Genomic DNA, 17347 nt, shown 5'->3' with positions numbered 1-17347 from the left:
CCAGGGAAGGTCAAGCAGGACGGAACCCGTGTCTGCACGCACACCTGGGAGGCCTCACTTTCCACTCCTTCTTGCTGGCCTTGGGGAGGGTACCTCTATCTCTACTTCCCCTTGGGGCATTTAGCCAAGGACCCAAGGACCAGCAGTGCCCCCAGGACCTGGAAACTAGATGACAAATCAGACACTCCACACCAGTTCCCCTTCACCATTAAACACCCAAGTAGCCAGATATAATTAAATATCAAATTAGCTCAGTTGCTTCTGGGTGACAGTTCAGAACAGAAAAAAACAAAAAAGCTTTGTAACAAATTTGTAGAAGTTCTAAAATTGGAATTGGTGCACAATATCAAACTAATAACATTTCAGCTAATCTCAGAGACAAAATCAGCACAAATTCTAGATGAAGCTGCTATAGGATTGACACACATATAATTTATTTGACAAGCATAGACTTTTAAAAAAGAGAAAACCACTATTAAATGTTACCAAAATCACTTTCAATTCGGATTATGACAGCCCACTCATCACTTTTGAGTCGCCAGCCTCCCAGGGCCCAGGCACTTGCTCCCTCGGGCCCCCAAATCTCACCCCTCCTGCAACCCCTCCCTCCTCTTCCCTGACACTCCTCCCCCATCTTCCAAACCAAGGACAGGGTGCACTTCGTTCTCCCTCCTGAGATTCAGCAATGGATAGAATAATCATAGTACTTACCAGTCATTGTATCCCTACACAGTGCTGTACATCTTGTTTAATCCTCACAGCAACACTATGTGTTATGTTCTTTTGTTATTTTATAAATGAGGAAACCTAGGCTTACAGAGGATACACACCTGCCAAGGTTCCTCATTGAGCAGTGGAAGCCTTTGGATTCCAGGGTCTCTGGTCTGATTCACTTCCCATAACACCTGCTCCACATGGGTGGATGAAGGAGGATCACATGAGGCAATGCATGTAACAAGTCTGGCACATATTGGTACTTCATATATGTCAGTTCCCTTCCTGCTTCTGATTGATGTATGTATTAGAATATATGTATCTCCTTCTCTTTCCCACTACACTGCCTTTATTTTCTCTATTAGAGATATATCCCTTTGAGTTTTTAAGGAAGAGTGTTTTAATGATGCCAGGGATTTGTGCTTTCAACATCACTGCTGACTTATCAAATATTTTGAAATAATTACCAGAATTTAACTTCTCTCTTTTGTCCATTCTCTAGTTTCCTTTGGTCACTATGAACGCAAACACAATCTATCAATATTTTGTGAACAGATTTAAGATTCAGGATCCAGGAAGACAAATATTTGTGAAGATGGAATTCCATGTATGGGGAGCGGTGACCTTGCTGGGGACACCTCGGTTAGCCCAACCCCTGAAGGACTCTAAGGATCCCTGGGCCTTACCAGGGAAAGCCTCTGAATAAAGAAGAAGGTTAGGCCAGATTGGGTCATCATTAAAGTCCATTCATCCACCTTTACCATGGACCCATATGCACCAAAAGCCTAATGCAGAAGTTCATGGGCTCTGGAAGGGAGCTGCCCCTGACATGGCTATCAGCGTTACCTGGGCAAGTGACACAACTTCTCCAAGTTTCCTCATCTGTAAAACTGGGACAATAATAACACCTACATCACAGGATTATTGTAAAAATGAAATGGAATGATTCATTTAAGCACTTAGCACTGTGCCTGGTACACTATGCTCTGTGAACACCACCTCTGGTTGTCATTAGTAGTAATAGTATCCATAGCTGTTGTAATCATAGTGGTTGTAGGAAAGACATATTCTCAGCAGGGACTGCCTCAACTACACAAACAAGAAATGCAACAACTCAGATTCATCCTGAGCTATGCTTTCAATTTGAATTGATCAATTAGCTTTCTGATATACCTTTAACTCATAATTTCATCCCAACTTTTACTCCTCAAAAGAATTTAAGACATTACAATGAGACAGTGTTAAATTAGAGGGAGAAAGTTGGAAATCATGTTGCAAAAGGAGAGAGGAGACACTGGAAGCAATCTCACCTTCAATTCTGACCTTCCTCGTAGCCAGTACGAAAGGGAAGCCAGGTGGGCTGTGACATACACATTATCTGATGTTTTGTACGTATCAGTTGAGTGTAAATCCAGATTAGCAAAGTTATTTTTCTTAGAATTTGCTGTATAGCAGTTGCTACTGACAGAAAGTGATTTCATCAGCTATCTTTGTATTGAACATGTCTATCTTCCCCCACTGCTCTGTAAATTCCTTTGGAGGAGTAGCTGCTTTGTATTCACATTTGTATCTTCTAAGCATACTCCCTGTCTTCAGTAGGTGCTTTAAAATTTTTTGAACAATAAAATATCGTATATAAATTCCTTAGCCCTCAGCCTGGTAACTTGATTGGTCTTTGCACAAAGTCACAAGCAAAATTTGAGTCCAGGTCTTTCCGATCCTGAAATCCTATACTCTTTTCTAATACTCTACTGTTCTAGTTACCTATTTCTATATCACAAACTATACCAAAACCTACTTGCTTCCAGATAACAATATAGTATCTTGCACAGCTCTGTGGGTTACATGGGCTCAGCTGGGCTGTTCTTGATCAGGATTTTTCTTGAAATTTCAGTCAGATATGACTAGGGTTAAAGTTGCTGAAAGATACTTCAATCTCCTGTGTGGGGTCTGGGTCGGTACAGCTGGAATAGCTGTAGCTTGTCAGGCACCTCTTTCTGTATGTAACGTCTTTGCATGGCTAGCTTGGGCTTCCTCACAGCATGGTGGTATCCAGGATAGTCAGATTGCTTACACATTGCCTGGTTTATTCCAGAGTGAGCATTCCAAGAGACCAAAGAAGAAGCTGCAATGCTTCTGACTTAGACATCACATAGAAACACTTCTGTTGTATGATATTAGTCAAAGCAGTCACAGGTTCACACAGATTCAAGAGATGAAGGAATATACTTTACCTTTTAATAGGAGAAGACTTACCTGTTTCCAAGATTTAAGCTACAATAATCTACACAGTACACTGTTCTCAAGACAAAGTTACAGTAAGCAAGACAGTCTGGTATTGGTGTTGGAATATACAAAGGAATCAACAGAACAGAATACAGAGTCCAGGGCTTCCCTGGTGGTGCAGTGGTTGAGAATCTGCCTGCTAATGCAGGGGACATGTGTTCGAGCCCTGGTCTGGGAAGATCCCACATGTCGCGGAGCAACTAGGCCCGTGAGCCACAACTACTGAGCCTGCGCGTCTGGAGCCTGTGCTCCGCAACGAGAGGCCACGATAGTGAGAGGCCCGCGCACCACGATGAAGAGTGCCCCCGCTTGCCGCAACTAGAGAAAGCCCTAGCACAGAAACGAAGACCCAACATAGCAATCAATCAATCAATCTATAAATAAATAAATAAATCTTAAAAAAAAAAAAAGAATACAGAGTCCAGAAATAGACCCATATATTTACATTTAATTGATCTTTGACAAAGGTTCAAGACAAGCACAGTCTTTTCAACAAATGATACTGGAACTACTGATTATTCTTATAGAAATATATTTATATTTTATATTTATATATAAATATAAATATTTCAGTATTATAAATATATATTACATAAATTTAATTTGAGATGGATCATAAACTTAAATATAAAAGGTAAAACTATAAAGCTTCTAAAGGAAAACACAGGGCAAAATTTTTGTGATCTTGTTATAGGTAGATTTCTTAGACAAGACTTAAAAGTAATACCATAAAGGAAAAATTTGATAAACTTTACTTTCTCCATTAAGAAAATGTAAAAGCAAGCCACTGATTGAAAGAAAACATATATATATATATATATATATACACACACACACACACACACACACAAACACACATACATATATATCTCCAGTAATCATATGAGGGAAAGTGTTCAACATCATTAGTAGCCAGGGATATGCAAATTAAAGCCCCAGTGAGATACCATTGCACACCTACTAGGATGGCAAAAATTAAAAAGATTGACAATGTAAAATATTGACAAGGATGTGAAGCCACATGTATTGCTAGTGGGAATATAAAATAGGTATAAAATGATTCAAAGTTAAATATACACCTGTCCTATGACCTAGAAATTCCACTTTCAAGCATTTATCCAATAGATACAAAAATATGTGCTAACAAAAACACTTGTAGAAGAAAGTTAATAGCAGTTTTACTCATAATAACTCCAAACTGGGAGCAACCCAAATGCCCATCAATATGAGAATGGATAAAAAAATTGTGTTATAATCATACAGTGGGATATTGTTCAGCAATAAAAACAAACTACCAATACACGTTAAACATGAATAAATCTCAAAAACATTATGTCAAGTGAAAGTAACTAGACACAAGAGTACTATTCAAGTGAAGTTCAAGAACAAGCAAAATTATGTTGATAAAAAAAATTTTTTTAAGTTGCAGGTAATATGGGGTGGGAGTGAGGAGACTGCTGGTAAGAGACATGAGGGAACTGTCTGGGGTGATGGAAATGTTCTCTATATTGATTAGGTGGAGATCACATGGGTGTAAACTGTTGTAAAAATTTCATGGAATTGTAAACTTTAGATTACAGTGTATTTTTTTTAATTGTACCTTCAAAAACCTATTCAAAAGCAGGCAAGAAAATAAGAAACTCAAAAGGAAGATCAGGCAGGGAAATAGGAAGCATATGGTAAGATAGTAGATTTAAACCCAAATCCAGCAACCACTATATTACAGGTAAATATGCCAGATGCTCCAATTAAGAGACAAAGATTTGTCAGACAGGATTTTTAAAATTCCAACAATTTGTTGTTCATAAAAGACATATTTAAAACATAAGTTACAGAAAGGTTGAAAGTAAAGGATGAGAAAAAATAACCTATGCAAATTTTAACCAAAGAGAAGCTAGTGGAGCTGTATTATTATTATCAGTCAATGTGAACTTTAAGACTAACAAAATTGCTAGGGAAAAAGAAACCACTTCATAATGATCAGGGTTTCAATTCATCAGGTAGAAAACAGAAATTCTAAATATATAGAATTTATATATTTATAAATATATAAATATAAATATATAAATATTTATATATTTATAAATATATAAGTGGCCTCAAAATATTTAAAGCAACAAATAAGAGGAAAAATAGATAAATCACATAGTCGAAGATTTTAACTCACTTCTTTAAGTAATTGATCGAAAAGCAGCCCAAAAAGTCAGTAAGAATATGAGACATTTTAACACATAAAGTGTAGATTTAACCTAATGGACAAATAGAATACTGTACTCCAAGCTGAAGAATACAAATAGTTTTCCAGTGTTTGTGAAACATTTGCAAAACTGATCATATGTTGGGCCACAAAACAAGTCTCAATAAACTTTAAAAATTGAAATTGTGAATACATTCTTTGACAACAGAGGAATTAAGCTAGAAATCAATTGTTAAAAGATAACAAAACTTTCAGTATGTACCTTTAAAATATACTTTCAAATAATTCATAGTTCAAAAATTAATCAACCAAATTAGAAAATATTAATTGCAAGATAAGAATATGACATACTAAAGTAGAATGCAGTGAAAGCAATGCTTAAAGGGAAATTTATACTTTAAATGCATTTGTTAGAAGTAAGAAAGAATTTTTTAAAATCAGTGATGTAACTAATCATTCCAACAGGTTAGAAACAAACCTCAGCAAATTAAAACCTAAGAAAGTAAGAGGAAGAAAATGACAACAAAAGATAAGGGCAGAAATTAATGAAATAAAAACAAACTAAAATGGAGAGGGAAAATCAGAGCCAAAAGCTGGTTCTTGGAAAAGAGTTATAAATTTGATAAATCCTTGACAAATCTGATTAAGAAAAAAAGAAAGAGCAAGTACAAATGTCAGGAATGAGGAAGACATCCTTACATTTTATACAAACATTAAAGAGACGGTAAGAGGATATTCTGAGTAGCTTTATGCCAGTGTTTGAAAATTTGATTAAATGGACAAAGTCCTAGGAGAAACTCAACTTATCAAAATTGACACAGAAAAAAGTTGAAAATATAATTACATAATTATTTAAGAAATTAAATAATCAATTGAAAATCTCCTCCAAAGAAAATGTTCCTAGACCCAAGTAGCTTCACTAGTGAATTCTGCTAAATGTTTAAGAATGAAAAAAAAAAAGCCAATCCTATTTAATTATTCCAGAGAATAAAGAAAAGGCAGTGGTTCCCAACTTATTTTATGATGCCAACATAATCTTAATACAAGAACATGATGAAAAGAAAAACTATAGGACAATTGCACTCAGAACACAGAAGCAAAAATCCTAAACAAAAGATTAGCAAATGGAATCAGCAATGTATAAAAGAATAATGCATCAGATCAAACTGAATTTATTCTGGGAAAGCAAGATTAGTTTAACATTGAAACTTCAATCAGCCTAGTTCACAATGACAGAACAAAGAGAATATCTGTAGGATCATTTTAATAGATAAAGAAAAAGCAATAAAATTCAGCATCCATTTTTCATCAAAATAAACAAGAATCACTTAGCAAAGTTGGAATAGAAGAGAACTCATTAGCCTGATAAAGTAAATCTATGACAAGCCTATAACAAACATCAAACTTAATGATGAAATGTTGAAAGCTTTCCCTTTGAAATAGAGAATGAAATATTTGAACAACACAATTAGCCAGCTAACAGCATCCCTTGCCAATATGGACTGAAGGTCCTAGCTAGAACAGTGAGGCTAGAAAAAAAAAGCATAGAAATTAGAAAGGATGAAATAAGACTTTTTTGTGTATCTAGAAAATCATTGAAGAACCTACAAATTTCTTAGCAAGTTTATAGATACAAGGTCAATATACAAAAATCAATTGATTTCTATCTAGCAAAAGGAGGAAGTCAGAAAATTTTTAAGAAATTTAAAGATTCCCATTTACAATATCTTTAAAAGAATTATCTATCTAGGAATAAATCTAACAAAAGTTGTGCAAGATATTTATGCAGAAACCTCTGAAATATTATAGGATGAAATAAAAGGAGACCTTAAATAAATAAACAAATAAATGAGGGAGTCATGAAGTAGAAGACTCCACATTATAAAGATATCAGTTCTTTCCAAATTTATGTGAAGGGGAAACCCAATCAAAATTACAAGTTTTTTTTTTGTGGATCTTGACAAGCTGATTTTAAAATTTATAGGAAATAGGAAAGATTAAGACAGTTGTAGAAAAAAAAACAAGGTGGGAAGAATTGCTCTGCCATAAAGCAAGACTCATAAAACCACACTAGTTAATAACAGTGAGGAATTGGTACAGGAACAAAGAAATAGACCAATGGAATAGAAGAGCTCTCTAGTCCAAAACCAGACCCACAATTAGGTACTTCACCTTTGACAAAGGTGTCATGGCAGAGAGGAAAAAGATGTTTTTTCAAGAAATAATTTCCCATATCAATTGGATTTGGGAAAACATTTAAACTTGACCCCTACTTCACATTGTACATCAATAAATCATTATTAAGATGACATAAAAGACATAAATCTTACATCTGAAACAAGAAACTACAAGGCTCTTGAAGAAAATATAGAATATTTTCATAACCTTGTGGTAGGAAAAGACATCTTACTAGAGCAAGACACGAAAAAGGCACTAAGAATAAAGGAAAAGATTGATGAATTGGACAACATTAAATTACGAACTTCTGTTCATCAAAAGATACAAGTAAGAAAGTGAAAAGGCAAGCACATGTCGGAAAAGATTTCACAACACACATAACTGGCAAAGGCCTCATATCCACAGTATAAGAAGACGTCTTACAAATCAGTAAGGAGAAGATGGACAACTTGAAAAAATGGGAAAGAATCACCAACAAGAACGTCACAAAAAGAATATTCAATTGCCCAGCAAATATATGAAGAGGGAGTCAACTTCATTAGTAATCAGTGAAATGGAAAAATGAGCAAATCGGAGTATAGTCATACAGAACGGTACCCAGAATGTCTAAAATTAAAAGAAGTAACCACGATAAGTATTGGCAAAGAAGTAGAGCAGGGGAATCCTCGTACAGTACTGGTGGGAATGAAAATTGTTATAATCCCTAGGTAGAACAGTTTGGCATATCTACTAAAACTAAGCATACATATACTCTATGACCCAGCAATTCCACAAGGACATCAAGAGATGTGGCCAATAACGGTTATAACAGTTTTGTTTGCAGTAGCCCCAAACTAGAAACAACTATTGGTGGTATTTTCATACAAGGGAAATTGATACAGCAATGAAAATAAATGAACTCCAGCCACAATATGTACAAATCTCCGAAACATAATGTTGATCAAAACAAGCCTGACACAAAATGTATACAGTACGACTTCATTTTTTGACTCTAAAAACTATATAGTATTAAGAGCTGCCTGATTGGGTGATAAAAATTTTTAAATGCAAGTGAGTGATTACCACAAAAATCTGGCTAGTGGTCATCTCTGGGGGGACAGGAGGGAGGTGATCTGGAGGAGAACCGAGGTGGCTTCGGGGACATTGTTCCATTTTTATTTGGGTGATGGTTTTGTGGATTTTTGCTTTGTGATAATTAAGCTGTACATTTTTGTTTTAAGTCACTTCCTATGTGTGTGTTACATTCAACAATACCTAGAAAGGAAATAAAAAAAAGATGGGATTGGTGACACGGACCCAAGGGACCCCAGGGAGATTGCATTCTGGGTAGACAATAATCCATTTGTTTTTGCTGTTTAGACTGGGTGGTGTCCCAAAGAACAAAAGGAATACAACATAAAAATTTTGTGTCAGGGTCCACTCAGGCAAAAGTGTAGCTTGTCATGTAAATGAGATGTAAAACTAGCTGGGTCTGCTTTATTTCAGAGTGACTGGGCCGGCGATGGGCTAAACACAAAACTTTATTTTGAGAGCCGCTGCCTGAGAAACCAGAGTCAGAGTTGCAGAGAAGGTGCTCATGGTTTGGGAAGATCTGGTGGTAGATGAGGCTCATGAACATTGTGGCCTCCGTACAGCCCAGAACTAGCGTTCCAGCCAAGGGAGTTTCCTGAGGGCAGAGCAACTGGGAGCTCCAGGAAAGCTGAAGAAGGAGGTGCCTGAAGCCCTTGTGTAGACACTGGGAACACAATGACTCCTCCTTCCATGGCAGGGGGAGCCAGAGGGATCCCTAAGGGGCATCTGTGTCTGCAAAGTTTGCCCAAAGTCCCCATGTGTAGTGGTTAATTTTACGTGTCAACTTGACTGGCCACAGTATTCCCAGATTAAACATTATTACTGGGTGTGTCTGTGAGGATGTTTCTGGATGAGATTAGCATCTGAATCAGTGGACTCAAGCAGATTGCCCTCCCTAGTATGGACGGGCATCATCTCATCCTGATAGAACAAAAGACAGAAGAAGGAAGAATTTGCCCCTTTTTCCCATCTCCCTATTGAGCTGGGACATCTTATGCCATCGTTTCCAGCCCTTGGACTGGGGTTTACTCTATCAGCTGCCCTGGTTCTCAGGCCTTTGGGCTCAGACTGAATTATACTTTCCTGGAACTCCAGCTTGCAGCCTGCAAATCATGGGACTTCTCTGCCTCCATAATCACAGGAGCCAATTCCTCATAATAAAACTCCTTTTATAAATGTCCCACTGGTTCTGTCTCTCTGAAGAACCCTGACTTAGACACCCTGTCTCCAGAATATTCTGCCTGCTGCTGTCAGTTGTCCCTCTCTCCTTTCTCTGTGTTCCTCTCTCCAAACATTCTCCCAGGGAAGCTGTGCTCTGTTTAATTAGAACCTGGGTCCAGACCCTCGCACCGTGCTGTCTTTGGGACTAGACAGACTCCTGGGTGTGTGACTCTAGCAGCCGCTGAGGGCTCAGTTTTATCTGGCATGGGAGTGGCATTTGAAACTGGTGAGGGGACTTCTGGATGAAATGAATCCCCCAGCTGAGTCTGGTGGAGAAGATACTGCCTTTAAGGTTATTCTGATCTGGGTTTAAAGCCAAGCTTGGCTGCTGCCTGGCCGCGAGCTGTGTCACTTTGGCAAATTCCTAAGAATGTGTGAGTTTTAAACGACATTGCATAGAAAGCACTTGACACAAAGCCTGACGCATAAAAAGTACTCAGTAAATGCTATTGTTTTATTACTGGTTTGTTATCATCAAAAGAATTACTATTATTATACTTATCTTTATTAAAATGATATATTATTGATAGTAACTAGTAATAGTTATTTTATTATTATTTCCGTGAGTTTCTTTTTCTTTTCTTTTTTGGCCGTGCCACGCCGCATGTAGGATCTTAGTCCCCCCACCAGGGAACAAACCCACATCCCCTGCAGTGGAAGTGTGCAGTCTTAACCTCTGGACCACCAGGGAAGTCCTACTATTATTATTATCATCACCATCATCATCTCACTCAGAACCAGGGGATTATTGAGCCATCTTTTCATTGAGAAATAAATAGGAAGCGGCTTATGGAGAAAAGCATAGCTTACTTCTGTGGAGAAGTGGAAGCAAGTCCATTTAAATGGAGGCACGAAGCTCCAGCTTCTCTACAAGCTGGAGATGGTGCCCTGGACTCTTGACTGGTCCTGGGGCTGTGAGGAGGCACATTGTTTTCCTTCTTGTCTGAGATTCTGCCTGCCCAGGGACAGGAAACAGAGGCTGGGTCTCAAGAAGGAGATGAGGGGCCTTAGCCTAGCACCCTCTTACTGGAGCTTTGTAGATCCTTCCATGAGAGAAGGTCAAAAATACATAGAATAGGTGCCTTTTAGGACCTTCTTGATGTGCCCATATTTTCCTTACTGTCTCTAATGTCATTCCATCATGGTCTTAAGAACTGTCAAGTCAACGTATTTCCTTTAAAAATATGTTGTAAAAGTACCAATTTGGGATAGTACGCTTGGAAGGAATGACCACCGTTCTCTCAGCCCAAGTGAGCATGAAGAGTCACGATGAAGAGGCACATGGTGCTGAGTGAGGAGTCACGATGAAGAGGCACATGGTGCTGAGAGGACAAAAGAACACGGGCAGAAGGAAGAGCCAGTGAGACTGGAAGAACGGAGGCAGCCAGGGCCTGGCTAGCACCTGGCTTCCGCCAGGGAGCACTTGCTTACAGCTCCATTTAAAGAGGCTGGGATAGATATTGGAGCAAGAGGGTGTGGTAGATTGTTTGCAAAAATGTCCACCAATAGTGCTTCCCATCTTTGTACCTGTGTGCTGCTCTTCCCATCAAGAAGTAGGGCCTATGTCCTCTTCCCTTAATCTAGGCTCACCCTGTGACTTGTTTTGACCAACAGAATGTATCAGAAGTGATGCTGCATGACTTCCAATTCTAGGCCTTAAGAGGCCTAGAGTCTTCTGTTTTCACCCTACTGGGGTCCAGCCTACACGTAATGAAAGTCACACTAAACTACTACATGAAGAGAGGTCATATGGAGAGCAAGAATTGTCCAGCCAGGCCATGCTGTTCCAGCCACCCCAGTTGAAGTACCAAGTGTGAGTGGAGCTACCAGGGAAGTTCTAGCCCATCCCAGCTCCCAGCAAAGCCAGCTGCACTGGTGACCCCTGCCAATACCGTGTGGAGGAGAACTTCCCAGCGGAGCCTGGCCAACCTTCAGAATCATAGGGAAATAGTAAATCCTTGCAGTTTAAGCCACTAAGGTTGTCCAGCTTTTTATGCAGCAATAGAAAACTGAAACAGAGGCAGACTCACAAGCACTGGCTCAGAGACAGTGAGAGGCAGTTCAGTGAACATCACTGATTCTCTGGTTTCAGAACATAATGCTTATTGATCTTTTGTGCTTTTAATAAAACTTCTGTTTTAAATACACACTGTGGCCAGCATGCTTGCAAGTGAGAAATCGGTGCCAATAACTGAGACTTCCCAAATGTTTCTAATCAAAGATAAGCCAAGAAAAGAGCGACCTAAACAGTGACGAGTGTGATCACTTATTGAGCGCCTCCCATGGGATAGGCCCTAAATGGGGTGATTTACAGTTATTATTTCACTTTATCCTCCAGGGGTAGAAACCATAAAGTATCTCATTTTACAGATGAGGAAACTTTGAAGGTTATAAAGCAGAAGCATTTGCCCAGGGCTAAACCATGCATGAGGGGCAGAGCCAGTATTTGAACCCAGAACTCTGAGCACCTGACCTCCCAACTATATTGCCTTTCCTAAACCAGAACATTCCAGTTGTTCTTTGGTTTCAGCTGCTCCTTCTGATAGTGCACTGGGGGTTGGGAGCTCACAGAGATGGTTTTTTGGATAATTTCTTTCTCTTTCTGGAAGAGGTTACTGGCTCAAGCAGGCTGGCATGGAGGCAGGGGACCAGTATGTCTTTGGGGTCACAGGGACACCTTTCATCTGAAGGCACAGGCCTCTCTCTTCCCGGAAACAGCACATTCAACATTATGCAGTTTGACAGTCTGTCCTCTTCATTTCTAAGAATGGACCTTCCCCCTTTGAAATCCATGAGTAACCCCAGGCCACTCAGAGCAGGAGCTCTGTGGAGTTTCCCCTTGTCCGAAAAGGAAAGAGCTTCATTTCTGCCCCCTTTTAATCTTGGAAGTCTTCCTGAGAGCCTTTAGCTTTGAGCTCTGTTTTGGAAGAAGTGAGGGAGACAGTTGGATGAATGCTAAGTAGGACATTTTTAGTTTGAACAGCAACTCTTGAGACACTGCAGTGAAAATCCCAGTGAAGTGGAGAAGCAGAAATAGTTCATATGCTGTTCAGCAAATTACAATTCAGAATAATTTTGATGGGTTTCAATGATGGGCCGAAAACAACATGAAAACCTTTAGCAGAAATAAATGTAAACTCCCAAATGTAGGTGCGAATGACCATCTATACAATTTTAGGGTGGGGAAGAGTTGACTTGAAAGCAGTTCATGGGGAAACTATTGGGGGTTTGGTGGAACATACAAAAACTTGGAATAATCCAACAGTGAGATGCAGCTGCTAAAAGATCTCAAGCAACCTCCAGTTGCATAAATACATGTTTACTGTGCCTTAACTTTAGGTTAAGGGAAGTAAAAATGACCAAATATAAAGCCTGTGTGCCGTTCTGGGTGACTCTCTTTTAAATGGGTACAGAGTTTGGGCTTCCAGGGAGAGCAGTAAATCACTGAGTGCTTGCCCCAAATGCCCCCACCCCCAATTTGGATTGGTCAGACTCAAGGGTACCTAACTGAGTCATGTTTTAAAAGGGTGAAACTTTCAAAAAAATTAACATATCCAGGCATATGAGTGTGGTCTCTCCCCTTTTGATTTTGACTTTTGACCAGGGCCTGCCCCCAGCATCTCTCCCTCTGACTCTCTTCCTCCCCCTCTTCTCATGGGACTGTTTTAGGTCCACGACCACTGACCAGCCTGAGAAGACCTGGGCCAGGAGACCCAGACCATTCTACTCTTAAATCAGAGCAAACAGTCTCTCTCACTCTTTGCACCTTTCCTTCTGGTGCTGTGGGTGGGGTTGGATCTGCCATTTCTCCCATTGGAGGCTAAGATCTGAGACTCAAGTGTGGCCACTGAGAAGGCACAGAACCAGGCAGACTTTGGGGCTGTACCAATTCTGGCTCTAGGCTGACTCAGACCTAGGCCTAGCAAAAGGAATTTTCTCTTATACGGGCCCAGCTTTGTTGAGCTCTGCGCTGGGGTTTGGGGATATGCTCCTAACTGATAATAACTCTTTTCTTTGCTTCATTTATGCATATATTTTCTTCTGGAAAGTGCTATGGATGGAATTGTGTCCTCCTCAAATTCATATGTTGAAGCCCTAACCACCCCCACACCAAATGTGATGGTATTTGGAGATGGAACCTTTGGGATGATGAGATTCAGATGAGGTCATGCAGGTGGGGTCCTCATGATGGGATTATTGCCTTATATGAAAAGATCTTATAAGAAGACCTCTCTCTCTCTTTCTCTCCAACCCCCACCCCTCCACCACCACCTGCCACCATGTAAAGATGTAGCAAAAAAGTGGCCATCTGCAAGCTAGGAAGAGGGCCTTCACCGGGAACCGAATTGGCTGGCATCTTGATCTTGGACTTCCCAGCCTCCAGAACTGTGAGAAATAAATGTCTGTTATTTAAGCCACCCAATCTATGGTATTTTTCATTATGACAGCCTGAGCTAAATAATGCAGAAATCTATTATATCTCAATTTTTTTTAAAAAAAGAATGTACTTTATTTAAAAAAGAAAGAAACAAGCAAACAAACCAACATATGGAGATACAGATTGTTTGAAGGCAGGATTTGGGTATTCTTATATCACTGGCTTAATCTCATAACATCAATCCATTATTATTATTCCTGACACTGATGGGCTAAAGAATGACCAGAGGGAAACTGTCAGGCAGGAGAAGGGACTTGAGACCATGGCACATGAGAATGATTTGGGGACTAGGGCTGCTAACCTCTCCTAAGAGGAGGGTCAGGACTATAAGGAAATCCCCACAGCTGTGCTATTCCTTAGAGATAAAGGCAAGAGTTGGCTGCTCCCCAATTTAAAGCCACTTGGAGAAGCAAACTGCCCACCTGAGACTAAGGCACACCTAATAGCAACATCTTCCAGAGTGAGGAGCCTAAGAGGGAAGAGTTAGAAGAAAGGGGATTGTTACAAATCCCACCCTCAAGATAGTAAAAGTCGTTCCTCAATGAGGTGCCCAGTTACCATCTTAGCAAGAAGGGCAGTTACAGATTCAGGACCATGGTGTGTAAAAAGATAGTAGGATTCTGAAACTTCATCATTTTTGGTTTCTTGATCACCCCTGATCAAGGAAGCAAAATAACTCCTCCTTCCTTCTGCAACCCTAGGGGTAGGGAAGGTACCTTAAACACAACAGAGGAAATTTGAGATACTGGGTTCCCATTTCCTACTGATTGGGTTTGGGGCAAGAGCATGCCAGCCAGCGTGAACAGAGGCCCCCTTGGAGAGGCCTGGGGCCCACAGGAAAGAAGAAATGAACAGCAGTGACAAAGGAACAGGAAGTGTCACTGGGGTAGAATAATTGCTGGGGCCACAGAAAGACCCAGTATCATCTTATATGTCTATGGGGCCATCCTTAGAATGTGGTCCCAGGTGGGAGAGTCTAGACCAACAGATGAAGTCACAGGAAGGACTTTTTGGCTTCCACCTGGGCAAGAAATCGCAAAGCCCAGAGCTGTGCAGGACAGGAGGCCCTGCCTCTTGAAATGGTGCATTCCTTGACCTTGGAGGGGTGGTGGGACTGAGAAGGGTGAGAGGTCGGGCTAGATACTAGAAGCTCTCCAAAGCCTTTTCCAGCAATAAGCCAGGAAAAACACCCTTACCAAAACCCAACAGCAAACCTCAGCTCTCCAGAGCAGGCGTGGGAAAGGGACCAGGCGCAGCTGTCTAACAGTGATTATAAATGCCAGAGAAATAGTCAATGGGCTGTGACTGTTTACGATAATCATTTTCTTTCCAACTCATCTGGAGATGATGTCACCTGATAATTGGACACTGGCATGTGGCCTGCAGCATGCCTGGCCTGCTCTGCCTTCCTGGTCTCTGGCTGCTCAGATGGACTCCTCTACAGGAGTTAGGAGTAGAACGGCTCTAATACAGAATGAGGGGGACAATTTCACTTATTCATAAATAGTGCCGGAGTCTTCTCTGCACCATGTGCTGGGGCTGCAGAGAGGAAAGAAGCCACTGCCCTCAAGAGTTCGCAGTCTGTGTGCACCATAGACAGCTGGAATTCAGTTATCCATTTGATAAATGTTTGTTGAGTCTGAGCCTTGTGCTAAGCACTGGAGATTGAGCAGGGACAAGAAAGATGTGGTCTCCACCCTTGGAGAACATTGCAGTGGAGGACTCAGACAGTAGATAAATTGCACATAAAGGAGATCATGACTTGTGCAAAATACTATGAAGGAAATTTAACATGTGAGGGAATGGGAGGTGGGGGAGATCTGCTGTAGAAAGGGTGGTCGGGGAGACCTCTCTGACGAGAAGACAATTAGGTTCCCATGCAAAGCTTGAGGAGCCAGCTGATGTATACAGCACAGACTTCCAAGTAAAGGGGATGGCTTCCACGAAGGCAGGAAAGAGCCTGGTGTGTTAAAGAAGCAGAAACGACATCACTGTGCCCAGGTGTGATAGGCGATGGCATCTGATGGGGTTGGAAAAAGGGCTGGAGGAAGCTGCTTACAGGGCTTTGTGGAATTTGAGGGAGGATTTTATTCTAAATTCAGCTCAAGATCGATATTCCCACTATTAGAAATGTGGTGGTGAGGATTTTGAAAGGACCAACGTCCAGACTGGCTAGGATCCCAGTATCCAGGACATATGCCCTCTGGTGAGATTGACCTGCCCCTCCTCTGCTCCATCTCCTGGCTCTGCCCTTCCTTCATTGAGGAGCAGAAAGAGGTAGATTCTTCCAGGAGACAGAGGAGTTTGGACACTTTGGACACTGCCAGCAAAGGCCTTTGAAGGAATCAGAGATGGCTCAGGAGACAGACAGTGGAAAAAGAGTAGGGACTCATGGAGATAAGATCTGTGTCACCTGTTCACATTCTCCTGAAAGTCACTGATGGGGCAATTCTGTCTCTGTCTTTTCCCCAACCTCTGGCTCCTCCAACTCCCCAGAGGAGAGGGAGCTGCAGAATTCCTCCTTGAAGGTTGCTTTCTTGGAAGACCTAGGCTTTTCAGAGCCAGTGCTACTGCATTAACATTTACCATATCAATTCTGGAAAGGAAGAAGCATAATAAGCTGGTCCAGGCAGAAGGCCGGAAACTTAAGAGCTTCTCTGGTTTTTCTTCTCTGTTTTATTTTTAAAAATCTACTTTGCAAAGATATATGGTCTCCAAGTTTCTGAAAAGGGAAGCAGCAAAGAAACTCCTTCTGGTGTGAATGAAAAGAATTACATAAACCGCAGTAAATTTAGTATGAAATTACATTGCCAGCCCCAGAGGAGAAAGATTCTTTTCCATCCTGCATTATGCATGTTCGAGGATCCATTATCCTGAGTTCCCAGGCTGCTGCACTGAAAAGAGACAGCGGCATGTAGGTTTGGTCCATCTCCTAGGATAGAAGCTGCTAGAACATAATAATTATTTGACCTTCCTTAGGGCATTGGGTTTTTACAGAAGTTCCTCCTTGGATTTACATTTGTCTCTTCTTTACTTTTTAAATTGGGACTTGGGTTCCTGCTGACTCTTGGGTTCCATTAAATCAGAATTTCTTTCCTCTTGGGGTTTTTCACAGTTTTGCTAGTTTCTGAAGTCCTAGGAGGCCCACCTCTGTGGAGGCTCCCATGAAGCTTCTAGGCTGAAAGGAGAGAGCTCATGCTTCAGACATGGGTTTCAAGTCCAAGGTCTGCAACTTCCAGCTG

This window comes from Eubalaena glacialis, chromosome 10, assembly GCF_028564815.1.
Source record: "Eubalaena glacialis isolate mEubGla1 chromosome 10, mEubGla1.1.hap2.+ XY, whole genome shotgun sequence".
Taxonomy (NCBI): domain Eukaryota; kingdom Metazoa; phylum Chordata; class Mammalia; order Artiodactyla; family Balaenidae; genus Eubalaena; species Eubalaena glacialis.
This window is presented reverse-complemented; position numbering follows the sequence as displayed.